The following is an 11,180-nucleotide window of genomic DNA, read 5'->3' on the forward strand; positions in this document are numbered from 1 at the left end:
TAAAAACCATTTCTCAAAGGATAAAGACAACAAGAACAACAAGAAAAACCCTGCTACAGTTTTGAACAGTAAGTTTTCTATCCATGTTTTGAAGAGGAGATTGTACTGCTGTATCTTGTTGGGGCTGGAGTTAAAATGTTTCATGTTCCTCTTCTAGAAACAGGGGTTTCCCAATAGATACCTGTCAACTCTAAACTTTTGCAGATAGCCTAATGACTTTAGTTAGGAGCTGTAGAATAGGCATTGGGGACTACTGCTGTTGCTGGGCCGCCTGGTATTTTCAGTTCCTACAGAGGAATTGCATACATGCAAACAGCTCATAATGTAGCTTGTCCAAAATAATCCCCATTCCTTGGTCCTACTGTATGCATGATTTAGGATCATGTGTCTATGTGTTAATTTTGCTAAGTGCCAGTGTGCCACCAGCTTGTCTCTCCCAGAACATGCCACACCGTAGTTAGGTATGTGTGGTATTATAGTGTGCTCTGCTTTGGTAAATCCAGTCCAGCAAGGAGCTCAAGCCCTCACCTAAGAATCACAGTGGGAATATGAAATGAGGCAGCAGCATTTCTGAATCAACTGAAGTCTACCCCTTTTCCTGTTTTCTGGCTGAAACTTGTACAATTTTGAAGAAACACTCTTGTTATATGGAAGTTACTCCTGATCCTTTGAAGCTCTGGAAAAGTCAATGTCAGCTGCAAGGATTCATATCTCATAGAAATAAAGCTGCTTCTGATAGTTTGTAAGTGGATTCTATATAAACTCAGCACTGAAGATTGAAAATACTAGGCTTAAATTTCATCATACACTGGATTATTCATTAGTATACTTGAAATATGTTTTTCCTCTTTGTATGGCATAAATTGAGATGTACACAAATCTTTAGTTTTATATCTGTTTGCAGGATATTGGGTCTGACTGTTCAGTTTATTCTTATGTCTTCTGTTATAATGCATACTGTTTTTAGAAGAAATATAGATTATCAATGTTTGACTTTATTGTATCTGGTTTTATTACAGCTAGAAAAACAACTGTTTTCCTTCTTACCAGCCATCGTATGACAACTGAACTATCAACTAGTGCTGTGTAAAAAAAAAATCCAATGTAGAAGATAGGTGGCATCTTAAAGCACCTATGTTTGCAACAGATAACTGCTGTTCAAGAAAGGAAGATGCACTTTTAAAATCTTTTTTATATCAAAAAATGAGTAAATTTTGGTAAATGAGCAAATATGTTTATCTAGAAACTTGGCAGTGTAGTTACTAACTATAGAGGGGTATGAAACCAACACTGAATGAACTCTTCCTGAATTAATAACCAATTTGATAATGAAGGATTCAGAAAGGTTCTACTAGACTTTCATGTTTGTTCAGTTGCATTTCCTGTACCTGTATGAGACATGAGACCTGCTCTCCCTTCAGGAATTTCCAGTTCTTTGGCCAGACGTCCAAACCACTACATTCTTTCATTCCTGTAATAACTGTTCTTTAGCAGCAAGGGTACAATCCTGTGCTCCAAGGGCCCCTAGTTTTGCTGTTAAAACAACTATGGTGTTTTAACAAAATGTAGCAAAATGGAGGCAGAGTTCAGTTGCTTTACTTGCTGCATACAATTTCCTTTGATCTGTGGAGAGGAGTGCAAGGTGAGTTTGGAGCTGTTCATTTGCAAGCTCACCAGAAGGGAAAAAGAAGTCAGCATGGCCCCACGTGCTTGTCCGGTTGTAAGTTGTACGTAAACTGTAAACCATTCTTCTTCCTGAATCACTACTGAATAACAGAGGGCTGCAGCTCAGTCTAGGTACCGCCTCATGCAAGAGATTGCATATTATCTCAATCTGACTGCCTTGCACAGTTCCAAGTCAAGCTGTTAGGAAGTGGAAAAAAATGTAAATGCTGCCTAAGGGTGGTTTAAGTTAGGGTAACACTGTTGACTTGTGGCCATATACAGTTGCAAAATGTCAGCAGAATTGTTTAAACAAGGTCAAAGAAAGTGCATGGCATTTGTAATAACAAAGAGCAACCCAGTTCTATAATTTTTGCAACAGATCATGTTGTTCTGTCTATGAAACAAAAGCGACTAGTTTAGTTATTCATAACTTTAATTTCAATGTATCTTCTAAGTCTTCAGTTTTGGGTCTGTTCTGGACAGTTGGGCAGAGCAGCATTAAATGAGGACTTAGGCTTGTTGCCTGTTTTGACAGAAAAGTGCTTTTCCCAGCCCCTGAGCTCAGATAGTCCTGATTGTATGGCTGTGGTCAGTTCTTGGCATTAGCTAGGTAGGGAAGGTGTGGATGTACTGGTCAGACAGGCTGAATATGAACAGCACTAAGCAAAAAATATGTGGAAAGGTGGAGCCTTTGTCTGTATTTTGGCCAAGGAATGGGACTGACTGATGGCAAAGAGGAGCTGACAGACTTGGGAATGGCATAATGTACCCTCTGTTGGGGGTGGGAGGGTCAATTAAACAACTGGGCAGATATTCTAGATGGTTTGATCTCTGTGTTTGGTAATTCTTAATTTGAAAGGCAGATCATTGGGGTAAATATATTTGTTACTGTGATAATGAGAGTCACATGAGAATCTTAAATGTGAGAAAGAGCAGTGCAAGTCATGTTAGGATTGTACCAGCAAGGTTGGCTTTGGCCTTTTTGAATGCTGATGTGAAAGAGTATTGGTGCATCAGATTTGTTCAAGCTTTGTTTACTGGCCTTCACAGTGCCATGGAGACTAATATTAAAATTGGAGAAGAGATGAGAAAGAAGTAACTTCTGTCAGAAATAATTGGTAAGAAATGTTTGCAATGTTAACTTTCTTGCTATTTCCAGCTGCAACTTTAAACTTTTTTTGAGAAAATTCCAGAAACAAGGCCAAGTGTTAGTAAGTTGCATAATGAATGTGTTCTGATAGACTTCCAGCTTTGCATATCCACATAGAGGTGTGTTTTTGTTTTTTTTTTCTAATTGGGTTTGCTTCCAAATTACCAATTATTTAATTTGGGAATGCTTTTTGTTTCCAAAAATAATCAAAGTTTCATATTGTTGATGAAATAAACATGTTTACACAACTAAGAAGTTTCTTAACAGGAAGAGCAAGAATAAAAATAAGAAAGGGGTCCACAAATCCTTACACTAGCTATATCTTGAGTCTAAGCCGAGGATACTTTTTCATGTTTGTGCCCGTTATATGTGAGCTTCCCCTGCTCCTCTCATGCTTTAGTTCATTCACAGTTCCATAAATAGTTCATTAGAATTTTTTTTGGTCCTAATTGACTTCTGTTTCTACTTTTTCTGACTCTGAAGAGTTCACCAACTCAAATGTCTACTAAAAGCCTATTCCCCTCTAACTATCAGAAAACACCTACCATCTTGTGGTAAGAGCTGATACTACAGTCCTTTCGTTTCTCTGTTGAAAAGGGAGCAACCCTCAGGGCAAGTAAGCCCATCTGTAACTGGAGAGACCTACCAGGGAGATCCAAAGACAACTGTAATGAGGATGATGGTGTAGATAGGGCATGAAGGTGAAGACCTAGGGATCTTGGATTTGGCCACAGTCTCTAGTTTGGAAAACATCACACAGTTCTTTGTTTTGCATATATGCCTGATGGTTTTTATCTCCTGAAGTAGGTAGGGACTGAGGCAGTATATTTTGGTAGGATGTGACACAATCATCTTTCGGAGGGCAGAGAGGGCAGGCATAGGCACAAGTATGCTCTAATATGTAGTGGATTGCAAATGAAGAAGTAGCCCTAACTACTACACCCAGCTGGAGGTGTGGGTACATGGCTGGGTACAGGCAAACCTCATGAAGTTTGATAAGGACAAGTGCAGGGTCCTGCATCTGGGGAGAAATAACAACAGGCACCAGTACAGGTTAGGGGCTGCCCTGCTGGAAAGCAGCTCCACGGAGAAAGAGCTTGGAGTGCTGATGGACAGCAAGTTCTCCATGGAACAACAATGTGCCCTTGTGGCCAAGAGAGCCAATGGGATCCTGGGATGCACCAAGAAGGGTGTGTCCAGCAGGTCAAGGGACGTTCTTCTACCTCTCTGCCTTGGTGAGACCACACCTGGAATACTGCGTCCAGTTTTGGTCTTCCCAGTTCAAGAAAGACACAGAACTGCTGGAGAGAATCTAATGAAGAGCCAGAAGGATGATTTAGGGGACTTGAGCATCTCCCCTGTGAAGAGGCTGAGATCCCTGGGGCTATTTAGTCTGGAGAAGAGAAGACTAAGAGGGGATCTCATCAATGTGTATAAATATCTGAGCAATGGGTGTCAAGTGGAGGGGGCCAGACTCTTTTCGGTGGTGCACAGTGATAAGATGAACAACAGGTTCAAACTTGAACATAGAAGATTTCACCTCAACATGAGGAGAAACTTCTTTACAGTGAGGGTGACAGAGCACTGGAACAGGCTGCCCAGGGAGGTTGTGGAGTCTGCTTCTTTGGAGACTTTCAAAACTCACCTGGATGCATTCTGGTGCGGACTACCCTAAGTGATCCTGCTCTGGCAGGGAAGTTGGACCTGATGATTTCTTGAGGTCCCTTCCAACCTCTAATATACTGTGATACTTTCAGAATCCTGAAGTGTTGTGTCATGATTTTAAAAAATAAGAGGTATGTTTTAAGGGTTATATGGCCTGTAATTGGTTTGCAAAAGGACCAGTGACTTCTCTATAAGTTAGTTGCCCTTTGTCCTTCTGATCTGATCTGTATCTTGTTTGCTTCTATGCTTTTGTTCAACAGTTTGCTTTCAAAAGCAGGCATTGCAACAAAAAACAAACAAAAAATGTAGACTACTTAGTTTCTGAAGTAGCATTAGCATGTTAAGCTTTTGCATGGGTAAGCTTATTTTAAAAAATCCACAACCTTTTTATTTTTGCTTGCTGTGATTTGTAACATCTGTGCATTTAGGTTTTAAATGCAAAACTGGAAGATCTGAATAATCACTGGAGCTAAGTATTGAAGTTATGGAAGGGCAGTGATTAACCTGAAACTAAGTAAGAGCTGAACCAGCTGGGCTGTCAACTGAAATTTTAATGTTGGTGTACAAAGAAGTGGTAGCTCATGTCCACTTTGAATCTAAAGCCTTTCAAAGAAGCTGGGGGAATGATTTCCTTCAGAAAATGGTTTAATACACAACTATGGAAGACATGACAGTGTCAGGCTTTTGAGATCATATGAAGGCTTTGGGTATAAAATTTCTGCCGAACAGTACAGTGTGGTAGAGGCTTTACTCCTGTGGCCTGTAGTACTGTATTTACTAGGGGAAGAAATTAGTTACTCTAGTTCTATACAACAATACAAAAATTATTAGCTCAGAGTAACTTCCACTGGTCAGGTTTCTTAATAGGCACTAGTGGCCTATTTTGATTGCCTCACTGCAAAGCTCAATAATGTGTGTATCCAGCAGTTTTGGGTGAGGATAAACAAACTTGTTAGAATCCATATTTTTGATCTGTTGCCAGCCTGTTCAAGACTTTTCATCAGACTTGCAGAGACACTGAAGCTATTAATATTGAATGGTCATAGTGGTGTGTTAACATGGTATGTACAGAAGGGATAAGCTTCTGGTTCTGGACAGGAGGGTTTTTTTGCAGGATATGTAGACAGTGATTCATTAAAAAATCCTGCGTGCAGCCTTCTATATGAGGGGAAGAATGGTGTTTTGAATTGCACAGAGGACCGGAATCGGAGCAAAAAGGGATCTGTGAGAGGTTTTGCAGTGTGTTTACTTCTGTGAAGTCTAGGAACTTCTAATTGGAACGCTGTATAAAATAGTGAGCTAAGTATAACTAGGCATGCTGTTACCCTAACCTTGGGCAATGATTTTCTGCCCTGAGAGGTACATGCTGTAGACTGGAAGCAAGGACAGGGGTCTGCTTAAGAAATCTCCTTTGAGGAAGTAGGATAGCACATAATCATGTGCTTTGTGGCACTCCACTGAAAAGTGGAACTGGAGAGCAGGGGCAGATAGCAGAATGAGAGCAGATAGCAGAATGAGAGCAGATAGCTAAGGCAGCTAGCATACCCAGAGCACTGCTGGAGTGACTAACAAAGGACTGATCAGCTTGTAATTCTGCTGGGAGTGCTGCAGTTTGGATGCAGCCCTGCTGCCCAGCAGGGACAGCAGCAGACTCTGCTTTGGGGAAGTGCAGATGTAAGGTGAGGTGTTCATTTCAGGGAGAACAGAACAAATAGCAACTTCTTTACCAAGAAATCACATGAGGGCTCAAAGTAGTCAGTGGTTGTACTCTTCTTCGTCTGTCCAATAAAATGGGGCTAGACACCATCAGTCTGTCCTGAGTCGTAGGTTGTGGCACTGCTACTCAAGCCTGTCTCTCCTCCAAAGTGAAGTGGGAAAACAGAATGCAAATGGATAGCTAAATCTATAAGAGAACATTTCATTTTTTAATAAGATAAATCAAAGCAGTTCTTGGTACCCAAGAAGGAATATGCACATTTTGGAGATCACCTAATTATCACTGAAAACAGCAGGAAGTTCCTAATGAATGTACTGTCCTGGTTGGGTATGGTAGCAGCTGATGTTTAGTAGCAGCTCCTGTACTGCTGGTATCTTGAGAGTATATTCCTTTCCCAGTTCTTGTACTTGGGGCAGGAAAGGCAAGTAAAATTCCTTAGAGGCAACAGAGTCCTCCCTCAAATGCTATCTTTTGGCCTAGAATAGTTGCTAAATTTGCTTCAGCTGAAATTGTCTGCCTCTGTCTTGAAAATGGCCTTCTGTTGCCCCAGAAAGCAAAATTCTGCTTGAACATGGGAAGTCAGATCATGCAGTCCCAGAAATGGTTGTGTACACAGCGAACCGTAGCTTTAAAAGCAGAAGTCTGAATCAGGATCTGGACCAGGGAAATGAGGGAAGACCTTGTTATTTGCTGTCATGACTGCCATTAGTAATGGTGCTGAAAATAGCAGTCACAAGAAATCAGCAGGAAAATGACATTCTGTGAACAAAGCAATTGCAATGTAGTGCAAGGCTACTCAAGTTCTAACTCAGCTGACTCATTGCCAACAGTGCATTAGATCTGGGAGCTGAAGTAGGGATTTTCCTGCAAAATTCATAAAATGCTTATGACTCAGCCTTCAAAGAGCTGATCAGCATGCTAATCAAGCAGCTGCTCTGCTTCAGTAAAGAACCAGTGCATACTTTAAATCACTGCATTTCATTTACATTTGTAATAAATCACTGTATTTCTTTTATATTTTTCTTCCCCAAAGCAGAAAAGCTCTGAGCCAAAAGCAGTAGTAAAGTAGCAAAACTTTTTTTTCAGTGGTTCTTCTAGAAACATTTCCACTTACTGCTCCACCTTTCAGCATCACCACTTTTTCATTCCAGCCCTTCAGCATCTTTTCTGTCTGTTTTGTTTGACCCAAACTTTCAAACCTGGTTTGAGGTTGAATTCAAATACTGAGAAGTGAAGGTATTTCATGTACTTATCTCAGTCTGGTTTTATCAAAACTTTATACTCTTTTAACTAGAATGTCTGGAACAATAGCTTCAAAAGAAAACTAAGTGGTAGTTCACGCTCTAGGTCTGTCTCTTTATTCCCTTGTAAAAAAGTGCATTGGAATTTTGTGAAACAATTGCATACCATGCTTTCTGCTATCACCCAACTACAGTGATTGGTCCCTCAAAAACATGCATGATTCTCAGGTGTCTTTCCCCAGGCAATCTGCTATGCTGCTTTGTAATCTGAATAGGAAATTTCTGCAGTTCTTAAAATAAATGTTACCATGCCTTTCTGTGAAAGAGTCCTTCAAATCTGATACGGCTAGGCTGATGTTTCTTTTAAAGCCCCTACAACTATTAGCAGAACTCTAGCAAGTAGATATGGTTTGGTATGGGGTTTTTTTTAGTGCTTATTAATTGTAGAATAGAAGACTGTATATTAGATAATGCTATAGCCATGTGCACTGCCTCCTGCAAGACAAATAAATACTCTAATGCCTGTAGTTCCGTGGGCCTTTTCTCTTGCAAGCATTATTTCTGTGTTTTTTCCCACATCCAGCATATGAACAGGGGGAGCTTTAAGTAGTGCTTTACAATTCTCAGAGCAACTTGCTGCTACACATTACATACAGTAAAACTATTAGGCACTTAATTGCCCTATCTGCTTAGTAGACTGAAAACAGCCAAACCTCACCAGAAAGGCTGTGAAGGGGACAGGAGGATAAAAATATGGCCTAGGGGCAGTGGATGTAATTTTTCCAGGTTTTAGAAATGGAGGTGAGCATAACCTTTCCAGAACTCAGAAACTGCACAGTGCTGGAAAACCATTCACCCGGTCAGCCTTGAAAACTGCATTTGGGTCATGTTACAACGTGCGTCTTGCTAGGAGATGGGAGTTCGGCTATAACAAGGGCCCTACGCAGGAAACAAAGCATGGAGAAAGTGGGGGGTTTGCAGGGGAAGTTTGTGGTAGTGTTAAGGACCCTAATTAACTTCGTGACGAAGTTGTTACTTGTAAATCCAAGCTCCTCGGGCAGGAGCAGGAGCAGTGGATCAGGAGCCTGTGGCACGACTCAGCCCGGGCGAAGCGGCACTTGACGAAGTTCTTGGCACGGTTCGGGAGCAGGCCGAAAACCGCCGTGAGCGGCGCCTTGCCAGGTCATGCCAAACGCCCCGCGGTGCAGAGCTCCCGTCTCGTCCGCGCAGACAGCTATCTGCCCTCGGCTGGGGCCAGGGAGGGCCAGGCGGCAGCGCTGCCTCCCGCCACCACGACTTCCGGGGCAGTAGGGTCTTGGGAGGGAGGTAGGGCTTGCCCTGCGCCGGGACGCTGGCTGCGTCCGGAAGCAGTTGGGCGGGGTGAGGCCGGAGAAGTGGCCGCGCCGGACGTTCGCAGGCATTGCTAGTCACGGAGGGGCGTTGTGCAGGTAAAGAGGAAGCGTCCCGCTGCGGAGTGGGTAAAAAGAGTAAAAACGCTCCCTGAGCGTGTCTGTGTTTGGGGGAGAAGGGGCGGGGCGTAGGCGGGGCCGCGGCGGGCCCGGCTGAAGGAGGCGCCGGGGCTTCCGTCGGGGGCGTTCAGGTAGAAGTGGCCGGGGTTTCTTCGTGAAACCAGTCCTGTGTCCTTCCAGGGGGTTGAGGTATTGGATTTATAACCAGGGGTGCGGGGATGCCACTGGTGTTTCGTGTTTTAATGGTTTGCAAATATCCAGAAAATGCCTCCCTAATTCACCTTGCAGGAATCTTGTTTGCTTTGGTGTAAAATCCAGCTTTGATTATAAAGGCTAACCTGAGTTACCCTCATGAAAGACATTTTCTGTATGTCACAGTGCGACATAATACCAGATTGTTGTCCTTTTCGTTTTCCTGTGGCTTTTTGTTGTTGTTTTGTTTGTTTGTTTGGGGTTTTTTTATGGAATAGGTTTTCAGCTGCTTTGCAATATGTGAAATAACAGGAAAGCATACTTTTCACTTTCAGTTCTAAAAATATAGTCAGGAAACCTTAATTTCACTGCTGCAGACTTAAGATTTGGTGTAACATGTAGTGACAGTGATTCCTGTGACAGAAAGTTACAGGAGAACCCTGCAGTTGTGTACCCATCACCATTTTTTTTGCAAACAGAGCCTAAATTGTAGCTTTCCCTCATTATTGTGACCTTTTCAATAAAACCAAAAAAGCTAAACAACAACAAAACCTCAAAACAAAACAAAACCCAACCCCTCAAAAATCTCCTCAACCCCATTGCTTTGCCTTAGGGCCCCCTGGTCTGCCAAGACTGACAGTCAGTTCTGTTCCAGGGTTCTCTTTCATTAGGACCTAGATTACTGTTGCACACCCAGGGCAGTTCAGTTAGCAGGCTGCTGGGTTGTAGGTCTGGTTTTCATGTTTCATTTTTTGGGATCTGCTATTGGGCTTTCAGGTGTAAGTGGAGAAAATACATTATTTGCTTTGCTCTTGATTTCCAGCTTTTTAAAATGAAATTTGCCTTCCTTTGCACATTCCTGTTGTGAATTGATGATGGTATCTCATGAGAAGGTCAAAGGGGCAATACAATTATGCACCTTACGTTCTCTGAATTGCATTCTAGGCACTGGTCTGAATTAGGACAATTAATACCCTTCTGGCCTGAATGTCCCATAAGATAAGCCAGATGTTGCAATGGGCCACACTGTTGTTGAGTCATTGCAGAATATTAAGGCCAGGGCCCCATGAAACAGGTCACAGACCTTGGAGTTTTGTTTTGATTGCGAGGTTTGGGATTTTTTTTTCGGTGGTTTGGTTTGGTTTGGTTTTTTTGTCTTCTAATGTTGCTAGCAGTTGTCACACAGTAAAGATGCAAGAACCCTCACCTTTGACCTTTTAAACCCTGTCTGCCTGTCATCAACACACGGTTTGCATGCTACCTTAAGTCTTTCTCCAGAATTAATTAGCAGTTTCGATTGTGTCCTGAATTTTGGCCACTTTGTTACAAGATTCTCTAAAGACATTACAGTGTAGCTGGATATATTCACAAGCTGTTGTTTCATTCCTTGTTAGTTCTGCGAATTTAATAGAAATTTTGCAAACTTGTGTAATTATTTGTAGAGTTTAGGGTTTCTATGTGCTGGAGGAAGAAACGTCAAACACCCTTTGCTTCCCTGCTTTGTCCTTTGTCCAGTAACTTGTACTGGAAAAAACAAGTTCAACATCTAAGGCTCATCAGTCTTGGGAAATCTGGGGAAATAGTACAAAAAGTGTTAAACAGAAGCAGGTGGTTGTTTGTCTTGGAAAAGCTGCTTTTGTGCTGTGCATCTTCTCCCTGCTTGCAGGCAGGGGTCAGCTGCAAATGCAGAGCTTGTAGTGCCCTGCGGAGGGGCGCTAAGTTATCAGTGTTCCCCAGCACAATTATGCTTTTTATGTGGATTCTGTCCCTGTATACATAATCTCAGGAAGCTGCTGTTGACACTGCATTATCTGTCTCTTGTTAGAATGGCACCTTATTTCTTTAAGCATGCTTTTAATTTTTGTATTTCAAAACTCCAGCTAGTTTCTTGAAAAGGAAGATGCTTGCATAATTTCTTGTGCTGTTTAAAGTTATGCATTGGAGGATTTAACTTCATATAATGTGACTTTGATACTTTATAATTAAAAGTTTTGATGTTTTGAAGGGATCCCTTCTTTGGTGCTGCCCAACCAGTGAGTCCTTTAAATGTGCTTCAGCATTGGTCACACAGAACTGACAAA

This window comes from Indicator indicator, chromosome 2 (assembly GCF_027791375.1).
Source record: "Indicator indicator isolate 239-I01 chromosome 2, UM_Iind_1.1, whole genome shotgun sequence".
Taxonomy (NCBI): Eukaryota; Metazoa; Chordata; class Aves; order Piciformes; family Indicatoridae; genus Indicator; species Indicator indicator.